A 10,731-nucleotide genomic window follows, 5' to 3' on the forward strand; every position below is an offset into this window, starting at 1 on the left:
CACACATTTTTTTTCATTTTTATCACCCATACACCTTTGTTTATTATTTCACCCTAATGCACCAACAAAACATGTTTCATGACATGTTTAGCCCATCCTCCTTGTCATGGCGGCCACCACCTATAAAGGGAATTTGACATGCAAGTCCATTATTTTGCATGCATGCTTTAATTAGTCATCACACATTTCCCTATCATACTTTCAAAGTTCATTACTAAGTCCTTTCTTGTGGAATTCACCGTTATAACACTAAATCAATCATCATAAAATGTCATACATGAGCACACACATATTATAGGCATCAAAATAAATTTTTAATTATTTTTATGCCTCGGTTTTGTGGTCCCGAGACCACCTTCCGACTAGGGTCAATTTTGGGCTGTCACATAAGATGTTCAGGTAAGTATTACTTACACATCGGTGAATTGATTTCGAAGTGAATCATTAGCATCAAAGAATAATATATATATAAATGTGATTGATGGTTATATTTACGAATATGAGAATGATTTAATCGGTCATGGTATATTTGTATATGAATTATATGTTAAAATTACTTTATGATACATGTGCATTCAGTCAATGATTTTGTGAATTATTAGTATTAAAGAATGATACTTAAGTGTGAATGATTGTTATATCTACGAGTAAAACAATGACCTATTCGGTCAAATGTTGTTAATATATGAGATTATTTTATTTAAATGCATCGTTTGAACTTTAAGTAAAAGAAAAATATGTGTTGAGAATCTATGTTTATGTTTGTGTGTATTCGGCCATGAAGCATATTTGAATTGAGATTAGGTTTGTTTAAATAAATGTTTCGATGTTCGATAAGTCTTAATTGTTTGCGATGCTTAAAACTTACTAAGCTTTGAAAGCTTACTCTGTTCTTTATTTCTCTGTTTTATAGATTGTTGATCTTGGCCACCGACTCGGGGATCGTCAGCAGTTCATCACACTATTGATCTTTTTGGTACAATTATATTTTGGACTCGATATGGCATGTATAGGTTAGGCTGATGATAACGATGTTTGGAAATTGTAAATATTTTGGCCATATGAAAATGGCGTATAACTTAAATATCAGTATGTATTTCAGCTCGATCTTTGTTTATGTTTATTGACAATGTGAATGAGATAATTAAATGTTTAGTTCGGTAATACCTCTTAGCCTTAATCCGGCGATTGGATTCAGGCTAGGGGTGTTACATTTTATTGGTATCAGAGCTACGGTTTAGTCGATTCTAGGACAATGTAGAATATATTAGTCTAGCTATACATGCCATATAGTGTTAATACGATAGTGTGTTGATTTCTAACAGTTAAAAAATGTGTTTTCGTATAGTAATGGATCCCGATCCCGATCTAGCGATAGCTGATGATGTAGAGAGTGTAGCGCCTGCTCTCGCACAAGGGACAGCGTCGATGGACTCTCAACCTATTACGAGCAATCAAAATGATGAGGCTAGACAAGCCTTTTATAATGTGATGAATGATTGGTTTAACCAATACATTTGAACTAATACGGCTGCTCTACAACCCCCACTTCCGACAAATACGCCCCTTGCACTCATGATACCTCCAGTAATTGATCAGATGAGGTTGAATAAGCCCCCGATTGACAGAATTTGAAAGCACGAGGCTACTAAATTTAATGCTACAGACAGTGATGATGCCGAGCAAGCTGAATTTTGGTTGGACAACACTATTCGAGTACTTGATGAACTATCTTGCACACCCGATGAATGCCTGAAATGTGCTATATCTTTGCTACGTGATTCTGCCTATTATTGGTGGAATACATTGGTTTCTGTTGTACCCAGAGAGCAGGTGACATGGGAGTTCTTCCAAACTAAATTTCGAAAAAGGTATATCAGTCAGAGGTTCATCGATTAGAAACGGAAAGAATTTCTAGAACTTAATCAAGGTTCCATGTCAGTTACTGATTATGAATGGAAGTTCGTCAGACTTAGCAGATATGCTCGGGAATGTGTATCGTCTGAGGCTATTATGTGTAAACGCTTTGAAGACGGGTTAAATGAAGATATTAAAATGTTTGTTGGTATTCTTGAAATCAGAGAGTTCGTAGTACTTGTTGAGTGAGCTTGCAAAGTCGAGGAGCTTAGTAAAGAAAAAAAGAAAGCTGATGTTGAAGCTAGAGAGTTTCGTAAAAGATCTTCGGGAAAGCCTTTTTAGCAATCATCAAAGAAATTTCTAGATGATTCGGGCCGATCTAAGAACACTTCGGGTTTTTCCAGACGAGACCGTGATCGACCTCCTATGAGTACGCGAGCCACTTCAATTGCCAGTGTTGGAAATGATCGTCAAGATAGGACTGAGTGCAAGTTTTGTGGGAAATGGCATTCGGGGAGTTGTAGATTTCATGATCACTCCTGTTATAGATGCGGATCACCTGACCACTTCATCAAAGACTGCCCGAAATTGTCAGAGTAAAATGTGAATCAGAGTGAGAAATCGAGTACTGCTACAGCTTGAGGTAGACCATCTAGGAATACAGGGAATACTAGTGGCAGTCAGAGAGGGTCTAGAGATGCTACGACCAGATCCGAGGCTCGTGCTCCTGCTAGAGCTTATGCTATACGGGCACGCGAGGATGCTTCTTCGCCTGATGTTATTACCGATACTTTCACTCTCTCTGATACTATTGTGATTGCATTGATTGACCCTAGTTCTACTCATTCATATGTATGTGAGACTTTAGCATCCAGTAAGACTCTACCTGTTGAGTCTACTGAGTTCGTGATTCGAGTGTCAAATCCCTTGGGTTGATATTTGCTAGTCGACAAAGTGTGCAGGAAATGTCCCCTAATAATCCGAGGTTCCTGTTTTCTGGTCGATTTGATACTTTTACCGTTTGATGAATTTGATGTTATTCTCGGTATGGATTGGTTGACCGTACATGATGCAGTTGTGAATTGCAAAAGAAAGACTATTGATTTGAGATGTGCAAATGATGAGATAATACGAGTTGAGTCTACTGGCTTGAACAGGTTACCTGCAGTAATATCCTCAATGTTGGCTCAGAAATATGTAAAAAAGGGGTGTGAAGCATATCTTGCGTATGTACTTGATAGTAAAGAGTCAGAAAAGAAACTTGAATCGGTGCCAGTGGTTTGTGAGTATTCGGATGTTTTTCCTGAGGAGTTACCGGGATTACCACCTATTCAGAGGTAGAGTTCGGCATTGAACTTGTACCTGGGACTACACCAATTTCGATAGCTCTGTATCGTATGGCACCAACTGAATTGAAGGAATTGAAAGCTCATTTGCAAGAGTTGACGGATAGGGGTTTCGCTCGACCGAGTTTCTCACCTTGGGGTGCACTAGTATTGTTTGTGAAAAAGAAAGACAGAACCATGAGAATGTGCATCGACTATCGTCAATTAAACAAAGTGACAATAAAGAACAAATATCCGTTACCGCGTATTGATGATTTGTTTGATCAGCTGAAGGGAGCCTCAGTGTTTTCAAAGATAGATTTGAGATCGGGTTATTATCGATTCTTGAGTTCAAGACTCGGATGTGCCTAAAGCGCTTTCGAGCGAGATCGATCACTCGAGTTCTTAGTGATGCCGTTTGGGCTCACTAATGCCCCTGCGGTATTTATGGACTTGATGAATCGGATCTTCAGATAGTATTTGGACTGGTTTGTAGTTGTGTTTATAGACGACATTTTAATCTAATTGTAAGATGAAACCGAACATGCCGAGCACCTGAGATTAGTGTTGTAGATTTTACGCGACAAGCAATTATATGCTAAGTTCAGTAAATATGAGTTCTGGTTGAGAGAAGTTAGCTTTTTAGGGTATGTGGTATCCGCATCGGGTATTCGTGTTGATCCGAGTAAAAGATCAGCCATACTTGATTAGAAGCCTCCTAGAATACTGAAGTTTGGAGCTTTTTGGGACTTGCCGGTTACTACAGACGGTTTGTAAAGGGTTTCTCAATGATAGCCACACCAATGACGAAGCTACTTCAGAAAGATGTTATGTTCAAATGGTCAGAAAAGTGCCAGAAAAGTTTTGACCAACTGAAAACCTATTTGACTGAAGCTCCAGTGTTAGTGCAGCCTAAATCCGGTAAAGAGTTTGTCATTTATAGTGACGCGTCCTTAAATGGGCTTGGTTGTGTATTGATGCAAGAAGGTCAAGTTGTAGCTTACGCTTTGAGGCAATTGAAGACACTTGAGAAAAACCTATCCGACCCATGATCTCGAATTAGCTGCCATTGTATTTGCTTTGAAAATATGGCGACACTACTTGTTTGGAGAGAGGTGTCATGTATATTCGGATCACAAAAGCCTCAAATATTTGATGACTCAAAGAGATTTGAATCTGAGACAAAGACGTTGGCTTGAATTGTTGAAAGATTATGAGCTTGTCATTGACTATCACTCGAGAAAGGCTAATGTGGTTGCCGATGCTTTAAGTCACAAGTCACTGTTTGCTTTGTGAGCAATGAATGTACACTTGTCTGTTTCATCTGATAATGTGTTAGTAGCATAATTAAAAGCCAAACCGTTATTGATTCATCAAATATGTGAAACTTAGAAAGTCGATGATGAATTGATTGCTAAACGAGCTGAATGTATTTTGAATGTGGATTCAGAATTTCAAATTGACGACAATGATTGTTTGAGGTTCAAAAGTCGATTGTGGTTCCAAGAAATTCGAAACTTATTTTGATAATTTTGAGTGAGGCTCATAATAGCCGAATGTTAGTCCATCCTGGTAGCACGAAAATGTACAATGATCTAAAACGTCAGTATTGGTGGCATGGTATGAAACGTTGTATATCTGACTTTGTATCGAATTGTATAATTTGTCAACAAGTGAAATTAGAACATCAAGTGCCTTCAGGGTTACTTCAACCAATCATGATACCCGAGTGGAAGTGGGATCGAGTTACGATGAATTTTGTGTCTGGGTTACCTTTGTCACCGAGCAAGAAAGATGCGATATGGGTTGTTGTGGATAGATTGACTAAATCAGCTCATTTTATTCCCGTACGTACGGATTTCTCACTTGATAAGTTAGCCGAGTTGTATGTCTCTCAGATTGTCAGATTACACGGGGTACCTATTTCTATTGTGTCGGATAGAGATCTGAGATTCACATAGCGATTTTGGAAGAAATTGCAAGAAGCATTGGGTACCAAGTTGCAGTTTAGCACCGCTTTTCATCCCTAGACTGATGGTCAATCCGAGCGGATAATTCAGATACTCGAGGATATGTTGAGATGTTGCATCCTTGAGTTTAGTGGTTCATGGGAACGGTATTTGCCTTTGATTGAATTCGCATACAACAATAGTTTTCAATCAAGCATTAAGACATCTTATGAGGCTTTGTATGGTCGTAAATGCCGTATACCGTTGTTTTGGACCGAGCTCAGTGAAAGTAAAATCTTCGAGGTTGATTTGATTAAAGATGCTGAACAGAAAGTAAAAGTGATCCGTGAAAGTCTGAAAGCAGCTTCAGATCGTCAGAAGTTGTATGCAGAATTAAAACGAAAAGACGTTGAGTATCAGGTCGGAGACAAAGTATTTCTTAAAGTTTCACCTTCGAAAAAGGTGCTCAGATTTGGTCGTAAAGGCAAATCGAGTCCGAGGTTCATCGAGCCGTATGAAATATCCGAACGAATTGGGCCAGTAGCATACAGATTGATTTTGCCCCCTGAACTTGAAAAGATTCACAATGTTTTTCATGTTTCGATGCTTCGACATTATAGATCCGATCCATCGCATGTTATTAGTCCATCAGAGGTTGAAATTCGATCTGACTTGAGTTATGAAGAAGAACCGGTTCGTATTTTGGCTTGTGAAGTAAAGGAACTACGAAATAAGAAAATCTCATTAGTGAAAGTACTGTGGCTCAAACACGGGGTTGATGAAGCGACTTGGGAGCCAGAAGACTCAATGAAAGAACGTTATCCTAACTTATTCACCGGTAAGAATTTTCGGGGATGAAAATTTCTTTGGAGGGGAGAGTTGTGACAGCCCTAATTTGACCCTAGTCAGAAAGTGGTTTCGGAACCACAAAACCGAGTCATTAAATAATTAACCGTTATATTTTATGCTTATTATATGTGTAAATGCATGTGTGAAAGTTTCGTGCTTTGATTTTTTCAAATGTATGTGAAATTTAGTAAATAGGATTTATGTGAGACACTTTTGAAATGTGATAGGTTAATTTAAAATGGTCTACTAATGCATGTTATAAAAAATGTGGACTTACATGTCAAATTTTCCATTTTTTTTATAGTGACCGGCCATGTTGTTGATTAATATATTATATGTATTTTCCATTAACATTATTTTCAACTAAATGAATTAAAGAATGAATAAATGAATAAAGGGTAATAAAATAATGGGTTAGTGGGAGGAGAAACCAAAATTGGTTCATCTTTGTTCCTCCATTGCCGTAGCTAGAAGAGAGGAAGAAGAAAATTCTTGTTAAAATTTTGGCTAAGGAGATTGCTAGAATAAGGTATGTACAATGCCACTCTTGGAAATTTATGCATAATTTGGATGATTAGTTTGAATTCTACCTATTTCATGGTTCGAATTTTTGTTATTTGGGAGGATTGAAATTTGGCCAAGGAGTTTGAAATTCTTAGTAGATGTTTTGATGTCATTAGTATGTTTGAAGTGTTTTGAAAGAAATTACTTGTGTATTTTAGGATAGTTTCTTAGTTCCTCCATAACCCATGTGCAAATTTTCATTTTGGTAGCTATGGGAGCAATCGGTCATGAGATGATTTTTCATTTAGAAATGATACATTGATGTTTTGTTTTGAATTAATAAAAGTACTCCATTCGGTTGAAATTATAAAAGTATGTTAAGTTAGAAAAATAAAATAAAATTTTGTGTATCTAATTTGAAATGGCCGAATGGATTATATAAAGTGATTTGAGATTTTGGATGCCTTGTTTTGTGACATTCGGCTATGATAAAAAAATGATTGTATCGGGGATTTTAGAGATGTGAATTGGTAAGTGATATGTATTTAAATTGTTTATTAAGGTGTTGTCTATATGGTTAAAAATGTGCACATGAAAATATAATAGGTCAAATGAATTTTATGTTTCTATATGTATGATTTAGTTGATGGTGTGATATATTAGCATACTTGGATATTGATGTTTGTATGTCTCGTGTTAATATGATAATCGGCCATAAGCATGATTAATTGGTTCGGTCATTGTTTGGCATAGGTGAAACCTATATGAATTTGTTACATTCGGTCATAAAATGGAATTAAATATGAAGGCTAAGTTTGAGTAGTTAAGGCCGAATGGGTTATAGATTAAACATAAACGGATTTTATGCATATGAGTATGTATGTATTTGTGTGTGCGGCATTGATGATAAATGGCATTTGGTAATGTGGTAAATGTTTAATAAGTTGACATTCGGGGTTAGCTACATGTCTTGGAGTTATAGTGTAATTTGAAATAATAAAAGTATATGATATTAAAGCATGCATTATATATATGCATGTGTATACGCGGTTGTGCATAAATATGAGTAAATGATTAAATTGTGATAGTCATATATAAGTATATATATATGCCTTATGTTTGTACCTTGTACTTATAGAGACATTCGGGAATATGGTTAAATTCATGTATAAGGAAGCATGATAAGTTATGTGAATCTTTGCTTGGTATGCGAATTAGATATAGATTATATAAGCATGAAATCGAGTCATGGCATATTTTTATAAAATATAATACATATTGAAGTTATAAATGATTTTCAAATGTGACTATTAAGAAATAAAGTTGAGTAAGTTATTAAACAAATCTATTTGTTTTAATTGAGTTCAAGAGCAAAGAGGATCAAAATCAGATAAGGGAAAAGAGAAAGTAATAGAGTAGCCATTCCGCAACCGTTCAAGTATATCCGAGGTAAGTTTTGAATAGTCATATTTAGTACGTAATTGATAATATCTTGATATATGTATGATAACTGTACTGAGATCTATTGAGGCTATTCGAATATAGTTATGTGTCAAATAACTTATATTTAAGGCTTAAAGCCTGTAACACCTCTATCCCGTATCCGTCGTCGGAATAGGTAAAGAGGCATTACCGGACTTGAAACTCATATCAGAACAGTAAAAATTTCGAATATATATATATATTTTTTAATAAAGAACATTCCTTTTGGTAAATACTAAAGACAGTAGGGATACAATTTAACTTCTATAAGTACACATTCAAAAGATGCCATTTTCGCATGGCTTATATACATTAACCAAAATATTCTTGACCCTTTGGTCTATTCTTTACATGCCATAAATTAATTCAAAACATAACAATAACAAGCAGTGGATAGTGATAGTGTGACTAGTTCTTGACGATCCCCAGCACTGTAGCTTCCAAATGAGATCTATAAAACAGAGGAAACAAAGTAAGCGGAGTAAGCATTACAATGCTTAGTAAGTTTTAAGCAAAGTCAACAGATAACAATCAAATTATAACATAGTTGTTCGTGTTTTTATTTCACTCTTCCTTCGGGCATACCATCCCTTTACCGAATATGCACATCTCATCATATATAATAGGCAGGTAAACTTTCACATAAAAGTAAGCTCATGTGACATAGATATATTGTATAATTTCACATAACCCCTCACACTGATCCGATGTCACATAATCATAGGAATAGTCTCATAGATTGCTCACGTATGCATCACATAACTACCTTATGATTTAGTTCAAATCAAGCTCACATATAAACTTGGAGTACATACCTGTTCAACCTTTCGTATTGAATATATTTATAAGCAATTCTTATTGCGAAGTCTTATAGCTTTAAACTCTACTCGGATTATCGGTGAGACCTTTAGCTCAGATGAAATCTCCACAAAAAGTCAGCGGGTCTTAACCCAGACATAATCACCACATATGGTCATCTGGTCTTTAATCCCGGGTTTACATCATAGAGTTTCATGCATATTTATTCACATGTTACAACATTCACATCGACTATCATATCTGTAATTCATTTACCTCATCAAATATCTAATAAAACACACCTTCCGCGTCATCATTTGGCCACAATATATATATATATATACACATCTCATACATATCTCACATTAGCCATTCGACCATACATATATACACTTCCACGTTTATCACATTAGCCATTCTACCTTATCACACATATGCATGTTCACATTCATCACATTGGCCATTCGGCCTTATCACATATATGCATGTTCACATTCATCACATTGGCCATTCGGCCTTATCACATATATGCATGTTCACATTCATCACATTGGCCATTCGGCCTTATCACACATATGCATGTTCACATTCATCACATTGGCCATTAGGCCTTATCTCATATATACACATTCACATTCATCTCATAAAATCCTAAATCAAAATATAAATTTTCATGTATTCACATCACAATTATCCAAATATACTTCACATACCACATATACTTTCATGTATACACTTTGTCTTGGTGAATCTACTCTATCATTTTCCAATGAATAATTCAATTTCATGCCATACTATCATTTCATATTCGAATACTTATAAACTTACAATTTCACAAATTTTAATATCAAAGATCCATCTAACACTCATATATCATTTTACAATATCACAATTTAGAATTCATGTATGGGTTTAATCAATAGCTTATGAGCAACTAAAACAAGTTTTATCCATGTTTACAACATAACCACAAATTCTCTACAAGCTATTTTCCTGAGCAACAGTCGTTAAATTATTTGTAACTGGGGCTACGAAATTCCAAATTATGTGCCATTAATTTTCCATCAAAATAGACTCGTATACCCTCTATCCACAAAATTTTCAGAATTTTTGGTTTGGCCAATCAATACCAGATTTTTCTTAAAGTTTCCCTATTTTACTGCTTGACTACTCGACTACTCTTCACTAAGAATTTAATTTCTCATTGTACGAATTCAAAATATGTTTTCGTTTATTTTGTTTGAAACTAGACTCATTAAGGAGTCTAAGCATATAATTTTATCTTATATTCATTTTTGTACGATCTATAATGATTTTCCAAATACTGAGCAGGGGATTTGAGCCATTCTGACTCTGTCTCACACAACTTTGAAAATCTCATTATCGGCAACCCTTTACTTACGATTTCTTTTATGCGAAATTAGACGCATAAAGCTTTAATTACATAATTTATTCAGCCTTTAACTCAACTCCCACAATTTATGGTAATTTTTCCAAAACACGCTACTGCTGCTGTCCCTAGCAGATTTATACAATTTACTCTGTAAAGTTCTCATTCACATATTTAAAACATAATATCATATATGCCGTCATTTAGAAAAGTCATTGACCTTAACGTATATACATAATTCATACTCATCCCATTTTAAAACTTAAAACTTACAAAGGAATCAAACTCAATTACTTAAGAACTTACCTCGGAAATTGCCGAACGATTACAGATTGACTATTCGGTTAGGTAGCATTTTCTCTTATCCGAATTAGACTCCCTAAGATCTTGAGCTTGAATAAACAAATTGAATCTATTGCAAACCAATTATACAAACTCATGGCTGAATATAACAAGAAGACTAACTAGATTCTACTAGCCACTCATTGCTCTATTATTAACCTTACTTAATTATAAACACATTCGGCAATTACCTCATGTGACAGCCCAAAATTGACCCTAGTCGGAAGGTGGTCTC

The sequence above is a fragment of the Gossypium arboreum genome, chromosome 4 (assembly GCF_025698485.1).
Source record: "Gossypium arboreum isolate Shixiya-1 chromosome 4, ASM2569848v2, whole genome shotgun sequence".
Lineage (NCBI taxonomy): Eukaryota > Viridiplantae > Streptophyta > Magnoliopsida > Malvales > Malvaceae > Gossypium > Gossypium arboreum.